This window comes from Myotis lucifugus, unplaced genomic scaffold (genome assembly GCF_000147115.1).
Source record: "Myotis lucifugus unplaced genomic scaffold, Myoluc2.0 scaffold_24, whole genome shotgun sequence".
Classification (NCBI taxonomy): domain Eukaryota; kingdom Metazoa; phylum Chordata; class Mammalia; order Chiroptera; family Vespertilionidae; genus Myotis; species Myotis lucifugus.
Genome location: NW_005871072.1, coordinates 1,399,395 through 1,413,894, shown reverse-complemented (window position 1 = coordinate 1,413,894; position 14,500 = coordinate 1,399,395). Strand labels below are relative to the sequence as shown.

General features: G+C 37.7%; 1 pseudogene; it reads right to left on the bottom strand.

Moving 5' to 3' along the window:
- Nucleotides 1-1,729: 1,729 nt before the first annotated feature.
- LOC102442635 lies at nucleotides 1,730-2,372 on the bottom strand (annotated as a pseudogene).
- Between the last annotated feature and the right edge of the window lie 12,128 nt (nucleotides 2,373-14,500).

The window sequence follows — 14,500 nt, the reverse complement described above, 5'->3', positions numbered from 1 at the left end:
TTGCAAGTCAATTCTGGGCTTGTTTCTATGGGAGCTCAGATATCTGTTATTCCTAGGGCTTGGTAGTACCTTGATAAACAAATTCCCCTTTCAGCATTTTGAAATGGCATTATTTTTGGCCAAGAGATGGTGACTCCAATTATTTGGTGGGTTCTGGATTCTTTGAATGGATTGTGATTGATGGTCATTTGATAAGTGCTATCTTTGATATAAACATTTTGGGTTATGTAGGCCTAGTGCAAACATGCAGACTGCTAGTTGGACACAATCTGATAACTCCTGCTGACAGATTCCATAATTATATTTGTAGTGCATTGCCAGGTACCCGCTATACTTACATAAAGAGGAGAAAAAGTACTCAGAAAATATGGTCTTCTCAGAAAATACGTAATAAAGGCAGGGACCCTGTGTGAAACCATTCCACTGACAGTGGACATCACTTATACTTGAACCCCTTCTGTGGAATATCAAAGTTGAAACAGGAAAAGAACTACTGCACAGCCAAGGGCTGATGTCATCTCCGGGACTGAACAAACTGCTGCCATTATGGTACCTGGTATGAAGCCTTAGAATTGCCAACATTTTTTGTGTGTGTTCTTCCAGAAAAAGATCAGGATCAATTGGCTTCCATGTAGTAAGGCCTGCAATATTTCTGAGCACTCTTTTCACAAATCTATTTGAATTATTCTGCAATATTTCATCAGTGGGTCAGACATGCTTTAACACACTTTGAGCTGCTGGTAGGTATTGAAAGGTCCCTTTGCATTGAGGACATTATGATTATGACTCCCACTGAGGAAATTGCTCACAGAGCAGTGATTAAAGATGGCTGGGCCTTGAATCAGGAGGAAATTCAGAGCCCTGATGCTTTAATGTCCTCTATTGTGAAGTGAAAATGGCACATCCTACTAGCCGCCAACCCAGTTCCCTAAGGCCTTGGTCAATTTCAAGAAGAGGTAGCAACACCCTCATAAGTCACAGAACAAGTACCTAAACTACTGGCACCGAAGAACCTTGCCTATGAAACTTGTCACCTGGTAAGAAAGAAAATTCACTGAGAAAACCCACTTTCAATATGGAATATCTAGGACAATGCTGTATCAACTTACCATAGTGTCAATAAGTGTCTGAGTACACATAGCACTGGATAGTCTTCATGTTGGGCTGAAATCCAGATCTGACTCTTGGATATGCCATCTTGAAGTTTGCCATCTTGAGACAAACTGAAAATAGACTCATGGATCATCACTAATCATGGTTTTAGGTCTATGATGAGGCCACTGGACCACCGAGATAGTAATGATTGAATATAGTATAGTGATATGATATACATATAACTTACTTTCAAGCTCTAGCTGGTGCTCTCCCTATTTACCTCTTTATCTCTCCTATACTCTCAAACAGAGAGCATTCTCATTTAAAGAAAAGTGTCTGTAGTGAATCTGTTCAGGTACTCATCATTTCTACCATTGGTTGGTGGACTTATGCTTAAAAGCATTATACTAATGATATTATGACAAAGACCTACAAAATCTGTCCTATTTGTCAACTATGCCAGTATCTATGAAGAGGATTTTGATAGGATTTGTTTTCAGCTATTTGTAATTTATACACAATTATTCCAACTCTACCCTAGTTAAGGGGTGTGGAATTTGAATGCTTTTATTTGGTGATTTATTTTTTTTATTTTTTTAGCATAAATATGGTTTATTTATTAATCTGTGCCTTTTCATAGGCACTGGAGCTTGCCCATTGTGCTCTTGATGTATAAAACCCATACATCCTGCCAGTTCTTTTTGAGCAATGACACCAGGAAATTGAAAGTTATGTGGATGTTGTATACAAGCTCATTATCTGTCATCTTCAAGTGGCCAGCAGCCACTGCCAGACAGGGCACAGTCTTCATCTGGAACTTGCTTGTGGATTTCACTTCATAGACTTTGGACACCATGCTCGCTTTGTGGATCAGCAAGGAAGGGAATTTGCCAGCTTTATTCAGGCCTGCGTCCAGGATGCCTGGGATCTGCTTGATCAGAGACTCTAAAGCTAAAAAGGCATCCTATTTCTTGGCCAGCTTCTTGACCAGTTTCTTATTCTTGTTAAGTTCCTTCAGTCCCTGATGTCCATGTGGAGGATATCCACGGCCTTGGCCTCAGGTCACAGTGTTGCTAGAACGCCCAGAACACATATGGAGAACTTGGGGCAGAGAGTAGATTTGTAGATTTACGCCAGATGGTGCTCAAAACGTGTTTGTCCTTTTGAGCGTCACAGTCCTTCAAGCTGATCTGTAGCTCCAAAAACTTGCCCTAGTTACCAGGCAGGACTTCCCGTAGTGCCTCATAGAGCGTGTCATCAGAGATTTTGTTGCTCATGTTTCCTCACGCTACAAAAACCAGAAAGTACTGGAAGGTTTTTAGAAGATAAAAAGCACCCCCCCTTTTTTATGCTTAATTTTAATTCCAAATGTATAATTTAGCTCCCAATAGATTCATTCTTTTCCATAAGAGGTGAAAACTTACATCCATACTTGACTACCCTCCCCACCACCCAACTTGTGTGCCCACAAAAGGAAGTATCAGCACTGAGTGGATATAGACATCATCTTGAGTCAAACTGTGGTTGATATACTGTGCCTCTAGGACTTGTTTTCTTCTATAGATGGCAGGCCCTTCCCTGCCTCCCCTTTGGATCTGAAGGACTTTATCCTCTTCAAGCATGTCAAACGTGCGGCCCGCAGGCCACATGCCTCGTTTATTTGGCCTGTGTTAGCCTTGAGTTTGAATAGATAAATGATATCTTTGTTACGGACCAAAACCCCTGCAGAATTAATGACATTTCCTTTTACTCTCTGTTGCCAGTACTGGGCCTTCCTGGAACTGTGAGGGACATGTGTTTTCATCTGTAACACATCATCTCTACTTTGGTTGGTAATTATAAAGTCTAATGTGTGATACTCAATTTATGGGACACTCTATAGGAATTTTGCTGATAAGACAGCCTGGGTCTTTACTGCAAATTAGGCAAGCATTCATTTTTTATCTAGGCAGTATTAGCCCTAGATTCTTGTGGTTCTCCTGGAAGGAGTATCTGAACTGTCTAAATATTTATACTACTTTTGAGTCAATACCTTAGCCTAAATTGAGTTTCCCATGCAATCTCTGGAGGAGCAAGTCAGATGACTCCAGCTTTCCTGATCATGGTCTTGGTGCGGGAGGTTTTGTAACTGCCTGATGATCTCTCAAATTCTGTATTTTCTCTTTTGGCTCTGCAAGCAGATGTTAAAAGTCCCATTCAAGTGCAAGTTACTGTTGGCTCACATTTAAAGAAAAGTTTCTGGACATGATTAGCATGTATATTCATCTTATATATTTTCTTGTACTTTCAAAATATGTAATCTTTTTTAAAAATTTTACAGACTAGGAATGGATCTTTTAAAAAATTTTATTAAATTTATTGGGATAACATAGATTAATCAAATTATATAGGTTTCAAGTTTACAATTCTATGATACATCATCTTTATATTGCATGATGTGTTTACAACTCAAAGTAAAAGCTCATTCCTTCAAGCATATATTTAATATCCTTTATCCTTTACGATCTCCCTCTCACACTGCTTTTCCTCCAGTAACCACCATACTGTTGCCTATGTCTAGGAGTTTTTGTTTGTTCATTTGTTGGTTTCAGTTTTATATTCCTCATATGAGTGAAATCATATGGTTTTAACTTTTTCCATTGGACTTATTTTGCTTAGCATGCTATTCTAAAGATCCATCCAGATTGTCAAAAATGGCAGTATTTTATCTTTTCTTATGGCTGAGTAGTATTCCATTGTATATATGTACCACATCTTCATCCAATTATCTATTGAAGGACAATTCTATTGTTTCCTTGTCTTAGCCAGTATGAATAATGCTGCAATAAACATGGGTTGAATCAGGGGTCCTCAAACTACAGCCCGCGGGCCACATGCAAATACAAATATTGTATTTGTTCCCGTTTTGTTTTTTTACTTCAAAATAAGATATGTGCAGTGTGCATAGGAATTTGTTCATAGTTTGTTTTTTTTAAACTATAGTCCTGCCCTCCAACGGTCTGAGGGACAGTGAACTGGCCCCCTGTTTAAAAAGTTTGAGGATCCCTGGTTGAATATATATTGATGAATAAATATTTTCAAATTTTGGGGGCAGATACCCAGAAGAGGGATTGCTGGGTCATATAGTAGCTATATTCTTAAAATTTTGAGGAACCACCATATTGTTTTCCATAGTGGCTGTATCAGTTTACATTCCCACCAGCAGTGAATGAGAGTTCCTTTTTCTCCATAACCTCTCCAATACTTGTTATTATTTTTCTTGTTGATAATCATTTTAACAGGTTAAATGGTGGTATCTTATTGTAGTTTTGATTTGCATTTTCCTAATAACCGGTGAAGTTGAGTATCTTTTCATATATCTGTTGGCCATTTGTATGTCTTCTTGGGAGAAGTGTCTGTTCAGGTCCTCTGTCCATATTTTAATTGGATTGTATGTTTGTTTGGTGTTGAGTTGCATGAGTTCTTTATATATTTTTGACATTAACCCTTCTGCAGAGCTGTCATTTACAAATATCTTCTCCCATTTGGCTGGCTGACTTTTTTGTTTTTGTTAATCCTTACCCAAGGATATATATTTTTCCATTGATTTTTTTTTTGAGAGAGTGCAAGGGAGAAGGGGGGAGAGAGAGAGGAGAGAGGGAGAGAAAGAAAATCCATGGAGAGGAGCACATCGATCTATTGCCTCCCCCATGTGCCCTACTGGGGCTGGGGATTGAACCTGCAACCCAGATATGTGCCCTTGACCAGGAATCAAAACGGGGATGCTCTGGTGTGCAGGCCAAAACTCTAACCACTGAGCACACTTGCCAGGGCTGACTTTTTGTTTTGTTGACAGTTTATTTTGCTGTGCAGACTCTTTTTAGCTTGATATAGTCCCATTTATTCTTTTTAAAATTGCAAAATAAATAAATAAATAAAATGCCTAGAAATAAACTTAACAAAGGATGTGAAGGACCTACACACCAGAAACTATAAGACATTATTAAAAGAAATTGCAGAAGCCCAGCCAGCATGGCTCAGTGGTTGAGTGTCAACCTATACCGTTCAATTCCCGGTCAGGGTACATGCCCCGGTTGCAGACTCTATCCCCATCTCTTATCGTTAATGCTTCTATCTCTCTCCCCCTCTTCCTTCTTCTCTGAAATCAATAAAAATATATTTTTAAAAAGAAATTGAAGAAGACACAAAGAAAGGGAAAAATAATTTGTGTTCATAGATTGGAAAAATAACTTAGATAAAATAGCCATATTAACCAAAGCAATATAGAAATTAATGAAATTCCCATCAAAATCCTGATGGTGTGTGTGTTTTTTTAAAGAAAATAAATAAATAAATAAATAAATAAATAGAAAACAAATAATATTCAGATTTGTATGGGACAGAAGATCCCAAATAGCCAAAGCAATCCTGAGAAAAAATGAACAAAGCTGGAGGTATCACAATCTCTGACTTCAAATTATACTCATCTTTTTCTAATACCCAGTTTGTATTCACTTCATTTTTAATAAAAATTTTAGAGTTGATCACAGAGTGGAGAAAGGAGAGAAGTCCTTGGGATGAATGACTATGCCTTTCCCTTTTCCTATTCTATGCAGCCTTGGTACAGAGTTGTTCACCTGCACTGGGCTGGCTTTTAGATTAGCAACCAAATTTCTGGCTGATATCAGTACGGTTTATATGGAATCTCTCCAGCTGAATTATGGATTTGTTTACTAAGTCTGACTTGTCATATTTTTCCTGCAAAGAAAACAAAAGTTTTCTTAATCTATTTTGGGGTAGGTGACACATTTAAGAAGCTTTGTCAGGGTAGCCTGTACTAGAATGTTCTTCTCAACAAGTAGACTGACCTAAGTGCAACTCTCAATGGTAAACTATTCAGCTCAAAGGATTCCATGTGCTCTGCTTCTCGGTCAGCATGTACCTTGGATAACAACTATACAGAATCCCTGTGCTTGTGAAGAAAGTCATAGCAGTATATTCTCACTTTCCATTTAGATTATGAATACTTTGAATAGAAAAAAATGGAATTCCATATCTCATATAACCTAGACCTGATTTCAAGTTCACTCAGACTGATGGCAACATCCAGTTCCTTAAGGGAGCATTCCTAAAGTCCCCATTATCTTACTGGCTGGCTGCTGGGGCGAGGAGGGGTACCCTCTCTGCTCCTGGATGCCTCTTTCTGGTCCTTGCAAGTGGCCCTTTACCATTGGAATCTCTCCAACTTTGACTTCTGCCCCAACCTGGAGAAAATTCTCTGTGGTTTGCAGAAGTCTTGCTGAATATGGCACCAGATGTGCAGGATCCAGAGGCCAAGTGTTGTAAACTGTGCTTCTCTAAAGAGTACATGAGACTTGGGGCAATAGCAGATCCCTCCATGCTATTAATGAGGCCTCCCACAGAGGTCACTGTCAGGACTACAACAAAAATGCACACTAAAAACAACTTACAATCTAAAATGTACTAAGAAAAAATTTTCTATATCTGCATTACCTCTTTATTAAACATCCTAAATTTGGATACTAGTTTTAAAATGGAAGCAACTGTTTTTAAATTTAAAATAACCCATATTTTTAAAAACATTTAGATAATAGAGAAGTAATATGAATATGACATAACCATCCTTAATATTTTGATGTGCATTCATATGTTTATGTACATATGTACACATAAATGCATATGTGTATTTACATACACATATGTACCTGTTCACATATATACATGTATCATATAAATAGTATATGTTGATATTATATATATTTAAGTAAGTGTATCCAGGTACACATAACACATATTTGTATTTCAAATTATCATGAAAATAAACATTTTTAAAATGTTAACATCTACTGTGATAATATTCTTTAGTGATACATCCTGAGATAAACTGCCATTTTTTTCAGATAAATCCTTCTGCCTATCTGTAACTGTTTTGTAGAAATGCAAATTTTGGGGTAATGAGTATGAATGTTTTGAAGCTGTAAATGAATTTATAAAATTGATTTAATGATCATACTTTAGGAGCTGAGGAAAAAAAGATATAATTTTAGTTTGTTTATTAATTGTGAAACCTATTACAAGGAAAGTGCAAATATTTCTAAAACAAACCAGAGTGTTATAAACACAAGAATGTTGAAGTTTTAGTTTGGTTAAATATTATCCAATCATACTTCTCAATAATAATTACAGTTAGTTCTAATTACCATATCCTCTGAATAAAGAACCCAATAGAAATAGTTCTCCATTTTTAAAAGTAATTTGTTTTATTTTTTAAAAAAAAATGCTTATGAAACAGAATTTCTGAATTGTCAAAATGTAGCCCCCAAAATTATAAAAGAAATATTTTGAAAATCTTATCACTACAAAATTATCAGCAAAACAATTAGCTGAATTTAATTTCAGATTCTTTCTGTCACTCTGCCTTTCTCTCTCTCTTCCATATCAACTTAGATTCAGTAGTTGCATTTCCATCTCTGTCTCTCAAGCTCCTCCTTCCCTTTTAAAAGGACCCTGAGATTCCATGAGGCTCACCCATGTAGTTCAGAATAATCTTCCCATCTCAACATACTTAACTTATTTATTAATCACATCTGCAATGTCCCTTTGACCATGTAAGGTAAATATGGGGATTATTGTAGACATATTTAGGGACTATTATTTTTTCTATATAAATAAAAATAATTTGTAAAGATAGTTGGCATTTTTTACATAGTGACTAGTAATACAGTCGTTGGAATCAGATTTTTAGGCTCAAATCTTATTGTTGACATTTAGTAGTTGTATTACTTTCTGTTGCACTTTAGTGAAATTTATTTAAATAACTATAAAAACATTATAGTTTAACTCATAATAAACTATTATTATTATTATTATTGTCGGGAACTAAAATTTTTCTATTTTTATAGCTTGGATTTAAGAATATTTAATTTTTAAAAAGAGTGTTTATTTTAATCCACCACTAATTATTTGGAGTTTATACATTAAATGAAACTTAATTAGCATTGGTGCTCTAAAGAATCTTCACAGGATTCATTAGAGAATAAACAAAGGCAAAACCATGCTTTCTTTTTTGTTTTGTCCTAATATTGAGTTGGGGTGTTTTCCTGAGCAGGATGCAAGGGTGATTTCTTTCCCGGGTTTTTGTTCAGATGGATTTGAAGAATAAAGCCATGGAAAAAGGGTGGTAGATGAAAAGGGTGGATATTTATTGGAAGCAAATATAGACTCCGACGTAGGGAGGGGGTCCCAAGAGGGATTCCCTTCTGATTGGTCACTCTTTTGCAGAATATCAGCTTCAAAGCCCAAACCCCATGTGGTGCTCCCTTCTTCCTCTCCCCTTTTAGTGGTAGAATTCTCTATCTCCTGTGAAAATCTGTTTTCCTCTTTCTCCCATTTGTCCATATTTCTCTATCCTCTGTGAAAGTTTGTTTCCTTTTTCTCCCCATACCCTGTGTCTTGTCCCTATCTTTTGCAAATAAATGTCTTCCTCTCCCCTTATCTTGTGGCACCCCCTTTTTTTTCTCTGTGAATGTCTGCCTTCTGGCAACTCCAAGCCCTCACTTATGCCTTCCTTCCCATGGACCCTCTTTATTCCTAAACTCCTTAAATCTGCTTATCTTATTCCTAAAACTTTCACTATCATGCAAAATAGTACATTACATATAGGTGATCGTATATTTTATTCATTCCAGGCCAAGTTTGAAAATGAAAGTGAGGATTATTAAAATTATGCCAAGAAAAATAAGATGTAAACCTGGATATTTACTCAATGTAATTAAATAAAAATATATTAATTCTATATAATAAAAGGCTAATATGCAAAATGACTGAACAGCGGAACAACTGGTTGCTATGATGAACACTGATCACCAGGTGGCAGACGCTCAACACAGGAGCTTCCACATGGTGGTCAGTGAACTCCCATAGGGGGAGTGATCCTCAGCCAGAAGTGGGGTTCACAGCTGGTGGGGGCAGCAGCTGTGGCGGGAGCCTCTCCCACCTCCAGGGCAGCACTAAAGATGTCCTCGAGGGGAGCAGGCCTAAGCCATCAGTCGGACATCCCCCGAGGGTTCTCGGACTGTGAGAGGGTACAGGCCTGGCTGAGGGATTCCGCTTCCAGTGCACGAATTTCATACACCAGGCTTCTAGTCCTATCCAATAAAGAGGGAATATGCAAATTGACTCTCACACCATCACAGAGATGGCAGCACTCATAGCCACAAGATGGAGGTGCCCAGTCCCCTCAGCCCCGCTGGAGTCCCCCAGTCCTTTCAGCCCTGCCACTGAGATCAGACAGCAGGGCGTGGGGGCTATGTCGCTGTGGCAGCAGCAAAGACCCCAAGCACCACAGACAGAGAGTAGACAGTGGGGCGTGGCAGCTTCATTTGCATAATGGCAGCAGTGAAGCCCCCAGACCCAGCAGACAGAGAGCGGACAGCGGGGTGTGGCAGCTTAATTCATGCAGTGGCGGCAGTGAAGCCCTCAGACCTTGTAGATGGAGAGCAGACAGCAGGGTATGGCGGCTTCATCTGCACAGCAGTGGTGAAGCCCCCAGGCCCTGCAGAGAGCAGAAAACCATGGGGAGTTGGCCTAAGCCATCAGTAGGACATCCCCTGACAGCACCTGGATTGGAGATGGTGCAGGTCAGGCTGAGGAACCCCACCCTTTCCTGCACAAAATTCATGCACCAGGCCTCTAGTATTATATAGTATCACTCAGACTATCACTATTTGATATTCAGTGCACATTGATACAGCTTCCAAAAAATTTATCTATAGTTTTCTCTTGCAATGGCTGTACTAGTATGTTTGAGAAATTTTATGTTTGCCATGATTTTTATATACAATGTAATCTTAATTCCAAATTCTGTGCTTTCCACCACATTCCTTTTTCAAGATATTTCTGTGGAGCTCTTACCATTTTTTTATCTGTGTGCCATTATATTCAAATCCTGAAATTTATTTTTATTAAGTGAATGAATAGTAGTGTTTCCATATCCCCATGATATATGTTAAATAAAACATGAAGTTCTTGATCTTTTCCACAATGTGAAAAATGCTATTTCAATGTGACATTATGTTGTAATAATGGGAATATTTTGAATATCAGATGGTTATCACTTTTGTAAGCACATTACAAAAGCAGAATCAAAGACGTAAAAAAAAGTCCTAGTTTTAGGGCATAATGCATAAAATTTTTCTGTGATTTTTGTGGCAACTCTAATTAATGCACATGTGGACTTGGACCAACTTTGTATCAAGATATAAAAAATGTCTTAGTCTAAACAGAGTGCAAGTAATTTAATGAATGAAACATATTTTGAATAATTTAGCACACAGGGAAAATTGATTTTATTGAGTGGGTCCCATCCAAAATGCAACCTGATCAATTATCCTTCTCTTCTCCAAATTTGTGTATCCTATCTAATAATAGACAAACATGGTAATTGACCGTACCTTCGCTACGCCTCCCATTGGCTAATCAGCACGATATGCAAATTAACCACCAACAAAGATGGTGGTTAATTTGCATACGTAGGTTCCAAGTGACGGAGGGAAGACTGAAGGCGAGCCGGAGCAGCGAACACTGAAGACTGAAGGCGGCTCCGGCCAGAGCAGTGAAGACGGAAGACGGAAGGCAGCTCCAGCCCGAGCAAAGACCTGGGTCCCGGGTGCCAGAGGAAAATCTGTGCCAGCAGCCAGGAGAAAGGAAGGCCTATTGCACGAATCTTTTCATGCAACAGGCCTCTAGTTTTGTATAAAAATCTAATCAAATTTGAGTGCACATAGAGAACACAGATTTTGTAAATTATAATTTAAAAATTTTAACAGTAAAAGTTTGTGTCCACCTAAATCTTTTTCTTTGAAAATATATTTAGCTGTTACATATGAGGCTAGACTTTTCAACAAACTTAACAAACTTAAAAAAATATCATAGTGACCATGTTTCACTGAAACATGATTGCTTATGTCTCTGAGAGGTACACTCTGAGCTTCATCCTTAGAGCCATAGCTAAGCTTTAGAACTTTTGTGTCCAATAAGCAAGCACAATGCTTGACTTAGAAAGGTTTATGTATAATAAATAAATGAATGTTAGCTCTCTAAATTATTCTCCTTAAAAAACCTTAGGCTATGCTGTTTGGGGGAGAGTTGTATAAGCTGAGGATTTTTTATTTGCGCCCACAGCTCCAGCAAAAACAGATTTCTGAATTGAATCCAAATGCTCTCTTGGAAAGGTGTAAGAATGTAATCTGCTTAGGTGTTGAGATTCAAGTCCACATTTGAGAAGGCATTTTGAAAATTTGCATATAAAATCCTCAAATATATCTGCCATTACATTATCATTCTCCATATAGTATTCTCTTGAAGGAACACATTTATTTTCATACTTTCTCTTACAAATGCAATTATAGATCAAGATTTTGTTTTTTGTGTGAAGATTATCTAAAAGACAAAGGCATTTTATTGAACTGAAAATCAATAAAATAGAGTTAAAGACTAGGTAACAGACTTAATTATCATTAAATTCCATTGTAAACCCTGTATAACAGATTAGATCACCTATTCTTTTAAAGCCTTAATTCTATTTTTAAGAGAGGCTACTAAACACATTCTTTGGCTTATAATTTTCCTTCATTATTTATCCCTATGCTTTATTTCTAATAATCTTTTTTTCTTTTGTTAGTTACTTTTTATCTGTAATGTTACCTGACAGACATCTTTGATTTCTCTCTTTCTCTTAGAGCAACATCTGCCAGTTAATTAATATTATGTAAGTACTAGAGGCCCGGTGCACAAAATTCATGCATGGTGGGGGTCCCTTCACCAAACCTGCACCCTCTCCAATCTGGGACCTCTCGGGGGATGTCTGACTGCCGGTTTAGGCCCGATCCCGGGGATCCGGGACTGATGGCTCCTAACTGCTCACCTGCCTGCCTGTCTGATCACCCATAACTGCCTCCCTGCTGGCTGGCCTGGTCGCCCCTTACTGCCCCACCCCTGCCAGCCTGCTTGCCCCCAACTGTCCCCCCTTGCCAGACTGGTTGCCCCTCACTGCTACCCTCACCAGCCTGGTTGCCCCTCACTGCCACCTCCACCAGCCTGGTCACCCCAAACTGCCCCTCTGCTGGTCTGGTCTCCCCCAATTGCCACCCCTGCCAGCCTGGTCACCCCACGCAGCCTGCTGTTCAGTCATGCCTCACTAACCCGCCTGCTGGCCTGGTCACCCCATGCAGCCTGCTGTTCAGTCATTTGGTCGTCCCTCACTAACCCCCCTGCTGGCCTTGTCGCCCCACGCAGCCTGCTGTTTGGTTGCCCATCTGGCTGTTTTGGTCATGACAGCCCCTGGCTTTTTATATATTAGGATGGCCTTCTATTGTGTTGCACCATTGCAAGTTATGGATCAATTTATTACCACAATTTTGCCTATTCTTTTGTTGTCCTTTTCCTGTCATTTATTTGCCATTCCTATTTTTTAGCATTAATTTACTAATTTGAGTTAGTTTTCTTCTTAATAACATAGTGTTAGCCTTTTCTTTTTGAATCTACTCTGAGAGTATCTTTTAGAGGAATATTATATTTATTTCTACATTTAATAAAAATTTGTATAATTGATCACTTAAACTCTTATCACATGATGTATATTGAATTTCCTATGTATTCTTCTCATTTATTTTAGGTTTCTTCAATTCTCCATTCATTAAAGTTATTTTCAAATATGTAATGCCTCCCTATTTTCCATAACACCGATGTTTATCTTCCTCTGTATTGAAGGGTGGCAGAATATGCCTCTCTAAAATACAAATGTAGGACTTCAGGACATGCCACCCTAAAACGTGTCACTTTGATACACTGATTATTTGGAGTTTTAGGCACTACAAATGCAGGAAGAGGCTTTATATGAATTGCCCTTTTCGTCATAAAAAACATGTCCTCCAAAAAGAATCCAATTGTCATACATACCCCTCCCCAGGAGTTTCATCACCAGAAGAGGAGAAAAGTAGAGAAGTTCACACCACACCCAGACAAACTTTGTCACAATCCATCATAACTCCCATCTATTCTTCTAAGGACCCTTTCAACTTTTCTAAAAATCACCCACTCTCCCCTAAAAAAAATCACCCTTCCTCCCCTTTCCTGAGTAAGATGATATTTAAGCTTAAATTCTCAGCCACTTCAGACAGTTACTCATTTTCCCCTGGTTCTCTCCCATATATACATAAGGAATATATGTTAACGAACTTCTGTTTAGTTTTCTCTTGTTAAGCTGTTTGTTAAGACAGAAGTCTCAATATTGTGTGTATGAGGTCAATATTTAATTTTCTAATAATATTTGAAAAAGAATACTATTATTTTCAAGATATATTGTTTCCATCTCTATAGAATTTTCTTTTTCTTTCTTTTCAAAAAATGTTTGTGTTGATTTTTAAAGAGAGAGGAAGGGAGAGGGACAAAGAGATAAAAACATCAATGAGAGAGAAACATCGATCAGCTGCCTCCTGCATGCCCCTACTGGAATCGAGCCCGAAACCTGGTCATGTGCCCCAACCAGGAATTGAACAAATGACCTCTTGATGCATGGGACTATGCCTAATCCACTGACCAGGCTATATAGGATTTTCTATCTTTTTTGATATGAGGACCATTTAAAATGTGGCCTTTGGAATATTTGTACTGCTCTACTCTCTTCCTCTTCCCATAAACACAATGTTGAAATAATTTTACATATTACCCTCTACCTCAAAGCTATAAGGTTTTGCTGAGAATATTTGTTTTGTTTTTTAGTTGTTCTCTGTGGTTGAATTATTTTCTTCTGTAAAGAGCCAAATAGTAAATTTTTCAAGTTTTGGGGATATACTTTCTCTGTCAGGAATACTTACATTTCCTGCAGTAATGCAAGAGCAGTCATCAATAATTAATAAATTATTGGACATGGCTTTGTTTATAAAAACAAATCCTGGGCAGGATTAATTTGCTCAACTCTGGTTCATATTAGTAATAGAATTTTCCCAAAACTATCTCTTTATTTTCAAGATTTCTTATTTAGAATTTATATCACATATTTCCATTCTATCATCTTCCATTCAGATTTATTATAAAATTATTTCAAAAAAATTTTTTTTACTGTTTTCCCTTCTTTAAGTTTCAATCCTGGATTTTTATTTGGTTTCAATAATATCTAAAATATTTTCATCACTTAAGGTAAGGATGTAAAATACCACTGGATTTTTGGAGTATGAAAACTTCCCTATTTCTTTTTACTTGTCAATTAAATTATGAGTAGGTATGGAATTAGTTATTTGTAGTTCTTTTCTCTACACATGCTCTCGCCCTGACCTTTAGCTTTAGTCATGCCACTGACATATCCAATGACAGTCTGATTTATGATTATTATTACTTAGATAACTTC